This window comes from Equus asinus, chromosome X (genome assembly GCF_041296235.1).
Source record: "Equus asinus isolate D_3611 breed Donkey chromosome X, EquAss-T2T_v2, whole genome shotgun sequence".
NCBI classification, from domain to species: Eukaryota; Metazoa; Chordata; class Mammalia; order Perissodactyla; family Equidae; genus Equus; species Equus asinus.
This window is the reverse complement of record NC_091820.1, coordinates 18,503,713-18,520,862: the sequence shown is the minus strand read 5'-3', so window position 1 is coordinate 18,520,862 and position 17,150 is coordinate 18,503,713. Positions and strand designations below refer to the sequence as shown.

Sequence of the window (17,150 nt, the reverse complement as noted above, 5' to 3'; positions counted from 1 at the left end):
TGCCACATTGCTAGGAGTGGCAAAAAAAAGTTTGATATTTTTCTGGAGGCTTAAAGTTCAAATTGATGATAATTCAGGCAGATACATAGGACATATATAGTAAATGTTCAGGATGTATGCATATCTTCAGCAAATACAAACAAGTAAACAAATTAAGAAGAAATGTACCTTGAATGCAAATTGGTATGTTACACCACTATTCTCCTTCCTACTCTATAAACTTGCAGGATTTTGGGGGGCAGATTTAAGAAATATCAAAGACATTATGACACAGTTGTCAGAAAAATGTGCGTTATTACATTTATATACTTTACATACAACTTTCCGACAGTTAACATGGAAAATATGAATGGATTTAAACTGATAAGTTTATCAAAAGATATTTTCTCTGCCTGTTTGGTGCAAGTTTAAGAGCTGTTACACTGAATGAAGTTGCCCTATAAATTAGGGTTTATGATACCAGCCGTACTTGAAAGACTTATGATGAAGAAGAGCGAGAAGAATAGTGGTAAATAATGGAGAAAATATTGCTGTGCAGTGCTCTAGATGTGTGAAGGGGATGTGTGTTCTGTGTGTGGGAGGCTAAGTGGGGGTAAAGACTAGAATTTAAGATGAGCCAGCAGCTAGCATAAGAAATTGGTAAACCAAATAGAACCATTGAGAAACATTTATCTTATACTCCATTCTCTTTATATGATTTCATGTGTTTTCCCCCCACTAAAAGGTAAACTGAAGCAGGGGCTATTAACTCAAAAAATTATTTATCAGGGTAAGGCCTTATCCTGCCACAAAATGTCAACTGGAAGCATAAGAAAAAAACTATTTACTTTGGCTGGCTTGCATTCTGCTTTGGGTTTGACTGAAAACTGTTAGCATTTATTCCCAACTCCCCCCACTGCCTCTAAATCACTAAGCCAAAGACTGGCTTCATTTTCTTGAGGTCATATTAACTCTGGGCATGAGGGGCTCAGTGATGCTCAGAAAGGCAAGCTAAACGCTGCAGTCAACATCTGCTTGAGCTCAGTTTTAAATTGCTTACCTCAATTCATTGCATTAATAATTTTTCAAAGTGATCTTTTTTAAAAAGAAAGCTATTTATTTAGGGAATCATCTTCCTAAATTTCTTGAAGCATTTCTTGGTTAATATTTAATCAAAATATGACACAACCAAAACACTAGAGAAATAAAGATACCTTACAGAAATAACAATGTAATTATGGCATTCATGTGTAAAAGCCAATACTAAATAATTTCCAGTTTTCTAAATGATTCTTTTAGCTTGAATTCATTTCTGGGCTATGATCTATGTGGGGTTGGGAGGTGTTCGGTCTGGTTTAGAAAGTGCGGTTATTGATGGGGTTGTTAAATATCAAGGGTTGGGAACCTTTTCCTAACACTTGGGCTAAGGTTCTGTTTATTTTTCTCCTCTGTGGGGTTGACTGTGTCCTCATGCCAGAGTATTGGCACAATTATGCGTGTGGCTTCTAATTTCTGTGAGGGTTAGTACCTCGTATACCCCTCCCATGACTGGCAGGTGAGGGCAGCCTTTGAAAGGAATAGTGAGGGAGGTATGGCTGTAAGTGATCTAGTGTCATTACAAATCACCACTATTGACACATATGCAATAGGTGGATTTACCTATGGGGTTAATGGATAAAAGGACTCCTTGAAGACTCCCATAGATCTCTTCCATTGGGAGTACACAGCTTTAGACGTACAAAGCACGCGCTTGTAAGATGGTTCAGAAATCATATTACAGTTCAAGGAGGAAGAAAGGCATAAAGAATAATGATAGGAAATGGTGATATTATCAGAATCACCTCTACAGCTTCCAAAAATAATGTATTGATCCTTTCCCCAGTCCCTCACCAGCAATGGAAAAATCTATTTTCTTCCTTCATTGACAGTCGCTGCCTTGGTGAGAATATCAGTTAGGATTTAGTTTGAAAAAGAGAAACTACACTAGGGATTTAAATGGAAGAGATTTAATACAGGAATTGGTTACATAGGTGTTGGAAGGCTAGAGAGAAAAGGGGGAAGCCTAGAGAAGACAGAAGTGAATAGTTGTAGGAAGCAGTTACCACCTGGGCTGGCAAGACAAGAGGGAGAACTGGTGTTTTAGAACCCAGGAACTTGGAAAAGGAACTTATAGAGGCTGGTGCCTGGACCTCTGTGGGGCAGGTGCCGTGGGGCCAACAATGAGGTAATCCAGTGGGTACTCTGATGGCCTAGATGGCATGGTCCAGTGAGTGAGGGAGCACAGATCCTCCAGCCTTTGCTGGCACCTCCGAGGGCATGAGGTGAGGCTGCTGTTGGTGTGACACTGACAGAAACTGGGAAAGAAGTAGGAAGTCCCTTTTCCCCTCCTCCCATGTTCCAATTTCCTCTAGGAGATTCTCCATGTTCAGTCTTCCACTGGCAGAACTGGACAGCAAGCCAACTAGCAAGGGAGCTGGGGAAATGTGGCTTGCAGAGTCCCGGCTCCAGGTTTGCAAAGGTGGGCTTAGAGCCGAAAGGCAATAGGTAAAGGACAGTCACAGTGATCCTCTATCACCAACAGGAGTGGATCTGTACTTTCCATTACTTCCCTCTATCCTGACTGTGAACAACTCCCCAGCCTGGCCTGTCCTTTGCTTGGCCCCTCGGAAGGATGTTGCACAAAATGAAGATGAGAGGCCTTTGGTTTCTACTTCATGTCAGCAATATTTTCTCCACTCCTGTACTTATGGAGGACCTACTGAAGCCTTGCATGTTAAGTTGAGTGGATAAAATTATTTTGATTTGACTTTAAAATATATCATTAATTTGAACAAGATTCAAGAATATCGAGGCTTGAGAGAGACAAAGAATGAAAACGAACAAATCAGAAAAGTTCAACTCAAACAATAGATGAATGCATCTCCCTTATAATTCCTTGTAAAATACTTTGCTGGTTACAATCAAAACATTCTTATTCAGATTAGTTTGAGGGATTTAATAAGGTTTTAAAATTGTCTTGGTTTACTTTTAAATGAACCAGCAAGCTGTAAGTTTCCCTTTGATCCATGTATACAAATTGATCTTTGAGGCCGATGCAGGTGACAATGGAATTTTCCAACTGCTCGGCAATATATGCTTAATTATACATGGTATTGTTAGAGACACCCATTTTTCATGGAATTATGAAGGTTGCCTAACTTTGGCAAAGTCATTTAATGAGAGCAGCACTGAGATTGTGTCACTGATATTCTAAGTAACATCTCTCATCGTCAGTGATTGGGCTTTTAAATTTGTGATAAATAACTCCTTTTATGTCTAAGGGTATGTTCTTTATTAAAAACATTTTCTATTTGTCAATGAAAGTTTTTGATAAGATAAGCTGACTCAGTGGCTGATGTCATCATGTGCTTTCCACCAATTAGCATGCTTTACTTTAGGAAATATTTGGAGAAGGAAGGAAAGAAGTAGAGAAAAAGTTTATAAGGAGAAAGATAAATATTTGGGTTGGTTATTTGTTTAATCAATTATTTGTGAAGTGCTGGAGCTGATAACAAACTCTTTTCTTTGTCTCTGGAACTCACAGACATTGGTTTCATATCAAGGAAATTAAAACCAATGCCTAGAGAAAGGCACTCCATGCTCTACTTTCATATTTTTAGATTTATGTGCTGAGGTCCCTCAACCTATGATATTTTTGAAAATTTTACCCCTCTTTTCTTATCCCCTGTCCTGGGCACATATATTTCTTCAGTCTTCTCTTGCATCCCTAAAGATTGTCACTTATTTCCTGGGCTGGCAAGCATCATGCTTTCTTTTTTTTTCCTGTTAATCAAATTTTCTCAGAAAGATGGAAATAGTGGTGGCATATGGTTTTGGGTCAGGATATTCCTCCACCCGCTTTGAATTGTCTCAGTACCATAGATTTCCTTGTAGATTAATTAGGTGCTTCTGAAAACAGGATGAGGTCTTTGAGATCTACAGCTATGCTTATTTATAATACCTTATATTTGCATAATGTTTGAAAGTGCATTGTCTCCTATAAAGGCTCTTACCTTGTTATATTTTAATTGTATTGTTTACAGGTCTGTCTCTCTTAATAGAAAGTGAGCTTCTGGAGGGCCAGAAATATATGTTTCTCATCTGGTAGGCCCAGTGTCTGGCATTTAATTAGTGCTTTAGTAACCATTTGTTGAATATGGGGTAAATCTTGCACTAATTTTACTCACAGTATTATCATGAGGATTAGGTGAATTATTAGATGGAAAACACTTGCTCACTGAGCCTTGTACATAGATGGCCCTCAGTAAATGTTTTTGAATTAGTAACAACTTTGTCATGCAAACAGAATGCTTGTAAGGGGTGGAGCCCTGGAATACAGATCTTCAGCTTCTTAAAGTGAGAGTTTTTCCATCCTGCTTATGGACCTTCTCACAGGGACCCATAGCCAAAAGAGAGGAGAAGGGCTATTCCATTGGTTCTCTAAGTAAATTCAATTGCAGTAGTCCCCCCTTATCCTTGGAGGATACATTCCAAGACCCCCAGTGGATGCTTGAAACTGTGGATACTGAACCCTATATATACTATGTTTTTTCCTATACATACATATCTATGATAAAATGTAATTTATAAACTAGGCACAGTAAAAGATTAACAACAATAACCAGTCATAAAATAGATTATAACAATACACTGTAGTAAAAGTTACCATAGATCTTAACAACCTCAGTGTACGATCTTTTTCCTTTCCTTATTAAGTAGAGAACGTTCACCTTTTCACTTAAAGGAAGCACTTTATGGCTTCTCTTTGGCTTGTCTGAATTGCCAGCATGACTACTCTTGCACTTTGGGGCCATTGTTAAGTAAAATAAGGGTGACTTGAACACAAGCACTGAGATACCTTGACAGTCATTCTGATAATAAGATGGCTACTAAGTGACTAATGGGCTAGTGGTGTCTACAGTGTGGATCTGCGGGACAAAGGGGTGATTTGCATCCTGGGTGGAATGGAGAGGGATGGTGTGAGATTTCATTATGCTGCTCAGAATGGCAGGCAATTTAAAACTTATGAATTGTTTATTTCTGGAATTTTCCATTTATTATTTTCATACTGCAGTTGACCATGGGGTAACTGAAACTGCAGAAAGCAAAACTGTGGATAACGGGGGACTACAGTATTCACTTGAACAAATACATCACATGAGACCATCTTGATAATGCATGACAATGTGGGGGAGCAGTGGTGAAGAGTTCAAAATAATGGATAATTCCTCAAAGCACTTACTCCTCCTAGAAATGCAAAATATGATGGGGGTAGCAGATTTACTTTCACTATTATTATTTTTTTGCTGAGGAAGATTCACCATGAGCTAACATCTGTTGCTAATCTTCCTCTTTTTTTTTTTTTTTGTTGCCTGTGGAAGATTAGGTCTGAGCTAACATCCATGCCAGTCTTACTCCATTTTTTTGTATGTGGGTCACCACCACAGCATGGCTGACGGGTGGTATAGGTCCACACCCAGGATCTGAGCCCACAAACCCGGGCCACCAAAGCGGAGTGCACAAAACTTAACTACTACACCATGGGGCTGGCCCATCATTAAATTTTGGTTACAATTGTAGCAGGCTGCAGTGGAGTTCATGTGGCTGGATGTTTAATCATCAGTTTTTGTCTGTAAGCTCTGGAAAGCCAGCTTCTGTCGTGATCAGCACTGTTTCCTCAGTACCTTGCACAGTGCCAGGAATATGATAGGTGCTGTTGTAGACTGTGTTAGTGGGCCCAATTCTTCTCCTTCTGTATCCATGTGCTTTGCCAGCTGCCTCTGCAGCTCGTCCTATTAAACAGGCAGAATATATTTTCCTGCCTCTTGGCTTTGAGTTTGGCTATGTGACTTGCTTTGGCTGATGGAATATTAGCAGGCCAAAGGCTTGGAGGGCAGACAAAAAACTTGGAAAGCACTTGCAAATAAAGCTTATATTCTTGTACTTCTGCTGTAGCCATGAGAAGTACATGCCTGGGCTCGCTCTCCAGCTCCAGGAGGAGGATGAGAGACATATGAAGCAGAGCTGTACCACTACAGCCAAGACTGGCCCTGATCAGCCAATCCACAGCTGAGATCAGCAGAGTTGCCCAGTGGAGCCCGTCCTAAATCATCTGGCCCTCAACTAACACATAAATTTATCAGAATATAATGACTATTGTTTAAAGCCACTTAGTTTGGGGTAGTTTTTGTAGTATTTTTCGGGCAATGGCTAACTGATTCAGATGCTTAATGAAGATTTGTTGAAAGAATGAGTGCCTAAATGGTATTGCATGGCCAACTTTTCTAAGGTACCTATTTTTTTTTTTCTAGCGTCAGTCTTCAGAAGAAGCTATCAGGCAGTGAAACATGGGAGAAAGTACCCAGAGCTGTGAGATAGGAGACCCAGGTTTTAACAGTGGCTCTGCCATCCTTAAGTGGCTTCACTGAGGCAAATCTATAAAGTGAGGGTAATTGTGCTAAATACATCTCCTGGTAATTTCATAGGATGGGTGTGAAGATGAAAAGAGATGGTAGACTTTGAAAAAGCTGGACTTCCTCTACTAATATTATTACCAGGTTTTACCATAATGGCCAATATATCTGACTTTATCAGAGAATGAGATAGTTCACAAAAGAACATTTTTCAAAAAAATCTAAGTTTATTATTTAAATGCCGTTACATTTATTTTTACCTTTTTGTATTCTTCTGGAACATAGTATTTTGACAGAATCATTACTTCTTAATGACTCAGGATTGTAATTATGAGCAGCAATAGTTTTGTCACTTCCTCAACTCAATTGTAAAATAAGGAGGGGTCTAGGTGACCTCCAATGACCTCCAGTGACCTTTCTTGTTGTTTCCTTATTGTGCTGCCATGCAGCGATGTCTTTAGGGGCTATTGAAACATGGAGGACTCAGATGACCCATTCACTGAATGTCCATCCCTCACTCAACTGCTTTGCTTGAACACTTCTTCTGCCTGCTCTGTTGATCGCTGTTCCTTACCCCTGGTAGACTTTCTTTAGCTATCAGTGTGTTCTGTATCTAATCCACTGCTGTTTTTCACACACATGGTCATCTGGAGGGGACCAGTGGTATTGCTACATGTTTCTGATATTATTAATTTCATAGCTTTTAGGGGCTTCTGTGCTACACAGAAGTCCTTTAAACTAATTTTGTGGTTCCCTGGGTTACAACTGACTGAGGCTGCTGCAAGTTGGACTTCTGGGCAGGTGAGATTTTCCTGAATTGTTGGCCTCCTGTCCACAGCTGTGCTTCAGTATAGTCTTAAGCGTGTACCAAAATCACACATCTCCCTTCACATCATGTTGCTTTATATGCCTTGTAGGGGAAACACAGTCAACTTTTCAGACACCTAGTTTGTATCCCCTCTGCTTATTTCCTATTCTGCCTTCAGACGGAGAGCACCATTTTACATCCCACCTCATGAGAATAAACCTGGACATGTTGATCATGGTTGAGCCACTTCTGATGTATGGTCCAACAAAAGTTCCCTCGCATCGGTTATATCACATGGTGCAGCGGAAAGAATACAAATGTAGATTCAGATAGACATGGACTCATATGTTGACTTTGCCACTTGTTAACTATTCCATCCTTCCAGCTGTGCAATGAAAAATCTCTAAGTTGTAGTTTTCCCATCTATGAAATGAGGTTAGTCATAGTTCCTACTTTATTGTCCTGTTTTAAGGTTTAAACGAGGTATGTGTAAGGAAGTATATCACAGTGACTGGAAGATGTAAGAATTTAATAAATATCACCCATCTTATTTCCCAGACCTGATTGTGGAGCAAAGTATTAACACACAATTTTCTTTTAGCAAGTATCTTCCCAAGAGACTACAGAGGAGGGTTCATAGTCAAATTATATAGAACAATTAAAAGCCTCATTTCTTCCAAATAATTTGACTCAACTCAATGATATTTTCTAAGCACGTGCTACATGGATTACACATAGCCATTTATATGTTTATACTAGATAAAACATCAAGAGTGAAAACATTTAGATTTTGCTTTTTACAGGGCTGTATGTCCAAAGGTCAGCAATTCTCCTGGATGGGATGGTAGGAATTATCTGTACAAAATAGTTACATTTTTTTGATAAGGGACTGATATCTTTCCCTTGAAGATATCCCACAGATTAGGCAGCCAGAAATCAAGTTCAATGCTCCAAAATGTCAAATTGTCAGTTGACAAAGAAATCATTTCAGAATCATGGTGTGAAGTGCAAAGTAGGCTTTTTCCTGGAATTTTGACTAGAACTTACATTTGAGAGCAAAAGGTGCCAAGTCCTCTGCATTTTAAGTTTATAGAATTGCCAATCCATTGGAACAGTCACCTCCCTTCAGTGTCTGCCTGCTGAGAGGCACCATTTTAGCAGAACAGGCACGAATGCCCCTCCCTTATTTGCTTGCTTCCTCCTCCATTAAGTAAAATGTGGTTATAGGATATAAGGCCATCTTTGAGGGTGATTAGAGATTCATGGAGTGGCAACTACCCCTCCTCCCCTCCCCTCCCTATGGAGTATTCAACTTATCTACTCCTTCTACAAGATATAGGTGGCAGAACTGCCACAATGTCCTCACACCAAATCTGACAGTAAGATTATCTCCTGTACCAAGATTGCTGAGCCACCAATCCAGAAGACTGCCTGATAATCTGGGCTGATGATTCTGGGACACAGGGTAATGGCAGGGGTGAGAAGTCAGAACTGAGAGGCAGAGTGCCAGGTGCAGCCAGCATTCCCACTTTTTGGCATGACAAGAGTGTGGGAATTTCTTGTGCCTGAGTGGACACCATAGAAGGTGGCTAGAACGTAAACTTTCTTGTTTGTATCCCCCAAGAGGGCTTCCAGCTCAGTGAGGGAGTCCCATCAGCAAGTCACTATGGGGAGGATGCTGAGGAGGAGGGAGAAGGAGGTCAGCTTCACCTGGATCTTGCACTAGAGGGCAGTGTTCTGGGGAGGCCTCCCATGGGGTCCTCTGAAAAACCAATGTGCTCTCTCCCTTCAGAGAGCCAGAATTTTAAATTCCTGCCTCATAGAGGGAACCCAGGGCAGTCATGGTTATACAGGACAATAATAACAGCAATAGAAAAGGGATGGTTACCTCACCACCACCACATAAGGGAACTGCAATTATACTCAACAAAGCAGAGGGAAAGCATGAAAAATTCCTTCTCTTCTCCCTTCTTCTCACTGTCTCAACTCTGAGAGTCTGGATAGAGGAGAGGGCAGGGTGTGAGAGAGCAGCCCCCCTCACTTTGGTCTGATGCACATTCCAAGTCTCTGGAGCCACGAATCAGCCAGAGTGGGAGGAAGACTTTGAAGCAAATGTGAGATTGGAATTTTAAAATAAGTTTTAGACTGTCTCAGTATTAAATTAATATTGTGTAAATATTAAATTAAATATATAAATTATATGAAAATATAATATATTGTATATAAAATATAAATAATAAAATGAAATATCACAGTGATTCACTTTCTGACTTGCAACATTTATCCAGCATTTTATCAAATGTCTACCATCTTAGGTATTGAGCAAAAGTGTGAGAGATTCAAGAATGAATAAAACAGGTAAATGCAGACTACTTATAGCAGACTACTTATGCTGGCTATTTACAAAATTCTTTTTCCCTTTTCTTCTAGAGCACACAGCTTGATTACATTTCCCAGCCTCCCTTGCAGTTCAGTGTGGTCATGTGACTAGTTCTCACCAATGGAATGTGAGTGAAAGATACTTGTTACTTCCTCCTTTAGGCAACTCCATCGTGCTCTCTTTCTTTGTCAGCTGAATGCAGATAATTACAAGGCCCTGGGGATGTCAGAGCACAAGATAGAAGGAGGCTGAATCTCTGAATTGCCACATAGGGGAAGCCCTCAGCCACTCACTGACCAGGAAACACACTTTGGAATATTATGTGAGTAGAAAATAAACTTCTATTGTGTTTGAACTGTTATATATTTTGGGGACTATTTATTATGGTGGTTTATCCTACCCTAGTTCAAATGCCATTGCAATAAGAATTTTCTCTTTACTAATCAGAATTTGGGTTCTTTTCTGATTTGTGGATAACACTTGTTTTGATTCCCTTTTCTCTTTTCTGCCTTTCTTTTTGTCACTGGGAATAAAGTTACTGTGGGAGTAACTGTGGTGACATTATAACAGAAAATAATTGTATTTAAGTGAAATTATTAGAATCAGGTTCAGAACAGATCATTAATTCTTTTTTGCTATAGCCAAACTCTTTCTCAAAGCAAGAGAACAGTTATTCATAGCCAAAAATCTCCGTGATTAGGAACAGAGACCACTGTAGAACCTGGATCAACCTTGACATGGCTACCTAACCATGGGTCCTGGGCTTGAGGGCCAGCACCTCCCCCTGTTTTTTCCTTTGTGCTAAGAAAGCCCCAGCTGTGTAGTGTTCCTCTGGCCTCAGGAGAGGAAAACCTTGTGGAATAAGGTGGAAGAAAAGGGAGAAAAATTTACTTTGCCCAGGAAGGAAGTCTCTAGCAATTGAGAGATAACCCTAAGGAGCTTGAAGGAAGTTCATCTATGTTTAAAGAATTTCTCCCCGGCCTCCCTGACAATAGAATGAATGTATGCAAAGTAGATGAGAATTTTTGGGTTGGAGAATTGATAATTTTTTAAGATAGGAACTTTAAAATTGAATCAATAAATACTGATGTGCTCGTCTATATACAAATATATGTAAAGTTCATACATTTTGTTTATCATTGCTTTACCTATTATTTTAAAATTCACTGGATGATATTAGCATGACTCTACATAGAACTTTTCAAGAACTGAAGAATACGTGCTGGGAAAATTTGTACTATGCTAAAATATATTTCATGAGAGAAGTTCTCAAGAGGAAATTGCAAAAAGAAATTAGAATAACCAACGTCTTCAAGAGAAAGGAAATGCCGTAAATAGAGATACTATAAAGTCTTTTCCTCTTGACTCCCTAGTTACCAATGGCATTTCCCTCTTCTTTACTGTTCTGTCAGTGAATTATTTGAGGCTGAGGGCAGATGCCTGGATGATTTGTGAGGCCTACCTAATGCCACGGTGACAGGGATCAATGGTTTGCTCTAAGAAGTAGTAAAATGCATCATATCTATTGAACAAACGATATTTCTAAAGATATTTTGCTAAGCATAGGAGTAAAACTTGAGATTTACTGTCAGGAAAGAAACATTAGAAAGTTAATCCATCTGCCTCATGACACGATTGGCATTTCTCTCAATCAAACTTTATCTGTCAGCCCCATGGAAAGGAAACAGGTGCCTCAAAAAGATGTTCATTTCTAAACAGTCTTCTTTGGAGGAGGAAGAATTCTGCTCCATACAACACATTTTGCTGTATCACTCTTTTTCGATATGAAGTTGAGGACAAGAGACTACCAAGACCAGAATGAACCCAAACCAATCCTTATATGTAGTTATGTACCAAAAGCTAAGTGCTTTATGTTTAATTATTTATTTTTTACCTTTGCTCTACTTAAAAAATGAATTATATGCTCAGTGAAGAAAACTTGGAAAACCCAAATGAACACAAATCTGAAATCAATCACACCACCCAAAGATGACCGTCTCGTCTGTCTTCATTTAATATTTTTTCTATAATTCTGCTTTATTTAAAACATTCGCAGGCCATAGATTTCAAACCAGAGGCCAGACACCTGGAAACTTGATACTACTGGACTAGAGAGTGGGATGTATTAAAAATGATAAGAGAAACAAAGCATTTTTAAAAGGATACTATAGAAATGTGGTGAGTGTACATTAAAAAAATACTGTGAGTTAAATTTTTGTTGGAGATAATTGATACTTTTGCTCTTCTGGTGAAATACATCTATATTTTATAAGTAGAACATGTTACAATACATACTAGCTATTGTATATAATTAGTGAGTAGGACTGTGGTAATCCATGAAATATTAGGAAGTTGGGAAACTACAATTTTAGAAATGCCACACATGGAATACAGAAAGAAATGGATTATTTAGAGTTTTATCAACTACTACAACTTGATAATGGATGTGAAAGCTTTTTGTCAATTATAATGTGCATTGCAGATGCTATTATTATTACCATTAATTACTATTATTCTTAATAAATGGAGAGGAAGTCTATGTAGGAAAAACTGAAGTTACATAGAAAAATGTCTCGATTCTTAGGAAGATCTAATGGACTGAATATGCAGTGTTAACAAGAAATATTTGAAGTGTGATCATATAGAAGAGTGATTCAGTTTGATGCTATGAATCCTAAGGAGGTCAAGATAAAGAGTTGGACAGTTTCCTTAATTAAAAAAAATCACTTTAGAAAAATAAACATTAAATTAAATGATAACTAAAAAGCATCCTACCCTCATGAGAAAATTTCCCTTATATTTCAGAATAAGGTCAGCAAATTTACCTCACTTTGGATGTCCCTCTGGTAAAGCCTGGGCAGGGCTTTGGGACCATATCGAGTTGTTTCCCTTTTTGAAAAACATTTTGGTGTCTTCATGTTGAGCATTTCCCCCAAGTCAGCCTGTTAAAATATTTCTTTCGTGTTTTAGTTAGAAATATTTCCAGCACTTGAAAAGCAAATACGGTATGTTTATGTCATCTAAGAAGCCATTAGCTTTTGCTCGTCACCCATTTATGTTAAAACTACATAATTTGTAACAGCTCAAAATGGCTGAGATTGAAGAAAGTTGAATTGTTTTCTCTTTGAAAATTTACCATTATTATTGTTACTGGGTCTTTATTTTATTCCTCTGTGTAAATAAGGGTAGGATAAGTGTCATAACAAACCATTCAAAAAATCTCAGTGGCATACTACGAGAGTTTATTTCTCACTCAATGTCACATTCCAACTCAGGTAGGGGGTGTAGGTGACTCTGCTCCACTAAATCTTTCATGGATCCTGTCCCCTTCCATCGTGTGGTATAGATCACTTCTGCCCGTATTTCACTGGCCAGAACTCAATGACATGGCTATTCCTAATTGTAATCCAGCTGTGTGCCCAGGAGGAAAAGAAATGATGTTTTGTGATTGCATAGAAGTCTCTGTGTCACCTCAAGAAATTGGAATAATATGCAACAAAAAGTTTAAAATCTTCTAGATTGTTTCTTAAAATAGAAAGTTATCATTAAAATCAGAAGAAAGGTTATGAGCTACACATTTTGGCTTTGAGGCATCCCCAATATACGTCTGTGCATCTCAAGTTGGTTTTAGGGAGATTCTTGGAGTCTTCCACCCCTGAAAATTCTCAAAATGGATCTATGAATCTATATGCAAAAACTCATTTTCAAAATCAACCAATGAACCAGGGCAGGGGATGTTGTATAATGCCCAAGAGTGCCATTCTGTTCTTTGCTAATGATACAATTCTAAGAATTGAGTTTTATTTCTTGAAGCCTATTTAAGAGGGCTTATAGCAAACTGAGGGGTATTCAGGGAACAGTGACGAGGAGAGTGAGGGCATTTCAAACCACATCATTCATTCAATAGTATTGAAGTCTTACCGTGTCCCATTCACTGTGGTGCTGGAGATTTGGGGAGAACAAAAGAAGCAGTGTTTCTGCCTTCACGGAACTTAATAATGGTGATAATGAACAAGAAAACAAATGTATAAGCATATTAAATATAACTAGTTATAAATGCCTGAAAAAAATAGAGCCATGTGCTGAGGAGTGTCTGTTAGGGATTGGACTTCATTAGAGGGTAAGTCAGGTAAGGTCTTTCTGAGGAGGTAGGATATTTTAGTGGGGATCTGAAGGACGAAAAGGATCCAGCTATGTGGGGAAGAGCATTCCAGATAAAAACCCTAAGGTGGGAAGGACTTTCGTGTGTTCAAGTAACAAAAAGGCTAGTGTAGCTGGAGTGCCTGAGCAAGGGGGAGGAGTGGCAAAGAAGCAGTCCAAGAGATGGAGAGTGGTCAAATCATGGTGTTTGGATTTCACTTTCAGTGCGATGAGAAGCTACCAGAAGTTTTAAGTAGGAAAGTGACATGGCTAAGTTTACGTTATTAAGATGACATTCTGGCTGCTGTGTGGTGAGTGGAATGTAGAGATGCAAGGGGGGAACCAGAGAGACCAGTTATGGGCTGCTAACCACCAGGTGAAAGATGATGGAGCTTGTAGAAACTGGTAGCAGTAAGAAGGCAAAAGAAGTTGATGGATCATTTTTGAAGGTTGAATGCTCTAGGAGGGTGTTGTTAGAGAAAGAGGAATCCAGATTACTCCTAGGTTTTGGCTTGAACTACTAGGTGGAAATCTTTTTGGAATGTTGAGGGAGGATTCAAGTGTTGGATAGAGTTGATCCAGATGAACTTTAGGGTTCCTTAAAACTGAAGGGCCAGTGATTTGATGAAAGACAAAACAGGAGCTGGGTGGGGCATTGACCCAAGTGATGGGGGTGTGGTGATCTTGCTGCTGGAGGCTCTGTCCCATGAAGTTTTAACCACAGGCTCCCATAGGTATCATGGGTTCTGTAGCTACACAACTAATCTGTGGGAGGCTGCACTATCTGCTGTGTTAAAATAGAAAGCTGCCATTTTGCATACTGGAATGCTCCTTCCACCTTACCCTCCTTTCCTGAGTCATGTGGCTAATTGCCATTATTTTGCCTTGGTTAAAAAAGCTTAATCTCATTATGAGAAGTCACATTCTGGCTAAAATACATTTCCAGCTTTTCTTTTAGCTAGGGGTGGCCAATGAGATGTAGGCAAAACATGTTGGGTGGGACCTATGAGAAGACTCTCTAAGAGGGAGAGTTCTGCTTGGAACACAGGTGTGATGGTTGGAGATAAAGCAACTGTCTTGGCCTGAAGCAAGCTTGAGGATGGAAGCCATGAACCAGGAACTCAGGAGGGTGGAACAGAAAGGTGCAAGGAGCTCAAGTCCTTGATGTCAACATGGAGTCGTCCTATATCTCTGAACTGCCTATCCTCACACTTCTTTTATGCAAATGGAAAAGAAACTTCTATCTTGTTTAAACCACTTATATTTTAATCACTAGAATCCAAATACAATTCCTACTTAATACCCTTCTCCTCCCCGGTTGAAACTACTTTTTAAAACAGCATCTCCTAACTTTTGTGAGCTGCTCCATGACAAACAGATTCCTTGAGGAAATAAGCTTGGTAAATGCTGCGTGTTACATCCCCACTTAGGCCTTCTTTAACCACTCTATTTAAAAATACAACTTTCCAACCTATACTCCTCATCCTCATTTCTTGCTTCATTTTTCCTGCAAGCCACTTATCTAACATACCATTTTATTTGTTGCTTGTCTCCTGCACCTCTCCCCACAATTCAAAAATAATCTCTATGAGGATTTTTGTCTGTTTCCTTCACTGCGGTATCCACTGCTCTTCTGATTCCTCCCAAACTATTCGTTTGTGGAGAAATGAACAGAGAGACTGACAGTGACAGTCTCTTCTATTCCTCTTTTAGCCTATATTCTCTCTCTGTCTCTCATTTTCATACACACACACAAACATACACGCATTACACATTACAATGTACATTATTATAGGTTGGCTTCTATTCTCTTTGGCCCATGTCTTACTGGATTAAAACACACCTTAGAAATAAAGGCCAGAAACTAATTGGCAAGGAGGAGAAAAGACAAAGTTCCTGATATTCTCCTGTCTCTTGTTATGCTGGAGCTTTTTGTGTGATGTGAACTTGTTGGGAAATGGTCCCCATCTTCCTGCGCTAGGCACTAATGATGACCTTTGTGGATTGTCTCGGTAGAGGTCAAATGATAAGGGGAGAAAGGCTCTGTCTGGTGTTCGCTCTCTGAAGGGAGCTGGCCGCAAGTGGTGCTGAGATCTTGGGCTATCATGAATGGAGAAAGTTGCAAGGATCTTGCTGTTCATGCCACCTCCCCCCAACCCCATGTTAGCTGGCCTTGATATGTTTTCAGTACCCAGTTTCACTCTCTGTTGCTCTCTTGTCTCTGCATGGCACGCGTTAAACATCAAGAATTAAGGTTTGCTCAATAAAACAGGGGCATTACAGAGATCACAAATGACCCCAGCCAGGGCGCTACATCTTTGGCTCCAGGGAAAGGAAGACCTGCTTTCCTGGTCAGGGCATGGTGTGTTTGAGGGGTTGCAGAGCCCTGGGCAGTCAGGTCACTTCAGATCTGCCCCTGTTTGTTAGTGAGGCGAGATGGTTGGAAGGCAGGGCATGAATCTAGTCTGGAATGCCGAGGCTTTTCATTCTGATTCTGCAGTCTTTGCACCTCCTCAGGGGAAATCCATTGGCCTGCTCTTGCCAGTCTCCCTCCCATTCCTTCCTAGGACTCAATTTCTGCAGCTGTGAAAGGGAAATGAAAAGGTCTGAGATCTGCCTACTCCACAGTAGTTCATAGGAATGAATAAAACAAAAAACTCAAATTAACCTCTTTCAATGATGTATTGCTGCTCAACTCTGTTCTGAGATGTAGTGTCTCAAAACAAAGCAACTTATTTCTCTTGGTTTAACGTGAGTATAAAATGAGTTAATGTATGCATAGCCCTGAGCACAGTGCCAGGCATAGAGTTGGTACTCAATAATTGTTATGCCTGATAATGTGGAGGATGACCTTGCCCATGAGAATGCCCGGAGGTTATGTGCCATTTTGAAATTGCAGATTGCAGCAGCACAGGAGAACTTTGGAACTGGTTGGCACTAAGGTCATCCCTAAAGTGTGTGGAGTCCCTGACAAATATTTTGTTTGGGACCTCTATCTATGTAAGCAATTTAATGAAAAATGTATTACAAAAATTCATGGACCCATGTGAGGTATAGCATATTGTTGATGAAGATTTAGGATAGTGGGTTTAGATGCAATATTTACACATTTGTTTATTATCAAATCAATACACATGAAGATTCTTTGCCGTGTTCAGCTATCATCTCTTCTTGTTTAGGTCTAGGTACCATCTATTAGTGTTCTTTATTGTCAAATGCACCATTCCTGGATAATATCATCTTTCCACTCCCCGCCCCTTTACGAGAAAGAGATAGACTCACGGTACTATTATTCTTTGGAACCTGTTCTTATAGGAACAACACAGACTTCTTGCCATACACTTCTCTAGAACCCTTTTATTTAACGCTGGCTATTTCATTACCCCTGATA

The 17,150-nt window shown here is 39.5% G+C and overlaps 1 long non-coding RNA gene across 1 annotated transcript in view; it reads left to right on the top strand.

Moving 5' to 3' along the window:
- The window catches only part of LOC123282457 (uncharacterized), a 779,045-nt gene that overhangs the window by 12,690 nt on the left and 749,205 nt on the right, over window positions 1-17,150 (top strand). The window contains exon 2 of the long non-coding RNA XR_011499914.1: window positions 9,812-9,941. This is a non-coding gene — a long non-coding RNA (uncharacterized lncRNA). The remainder of the gene's footprint in view (window positions 1-9,811; window positions 9,942-17,150) is intronic.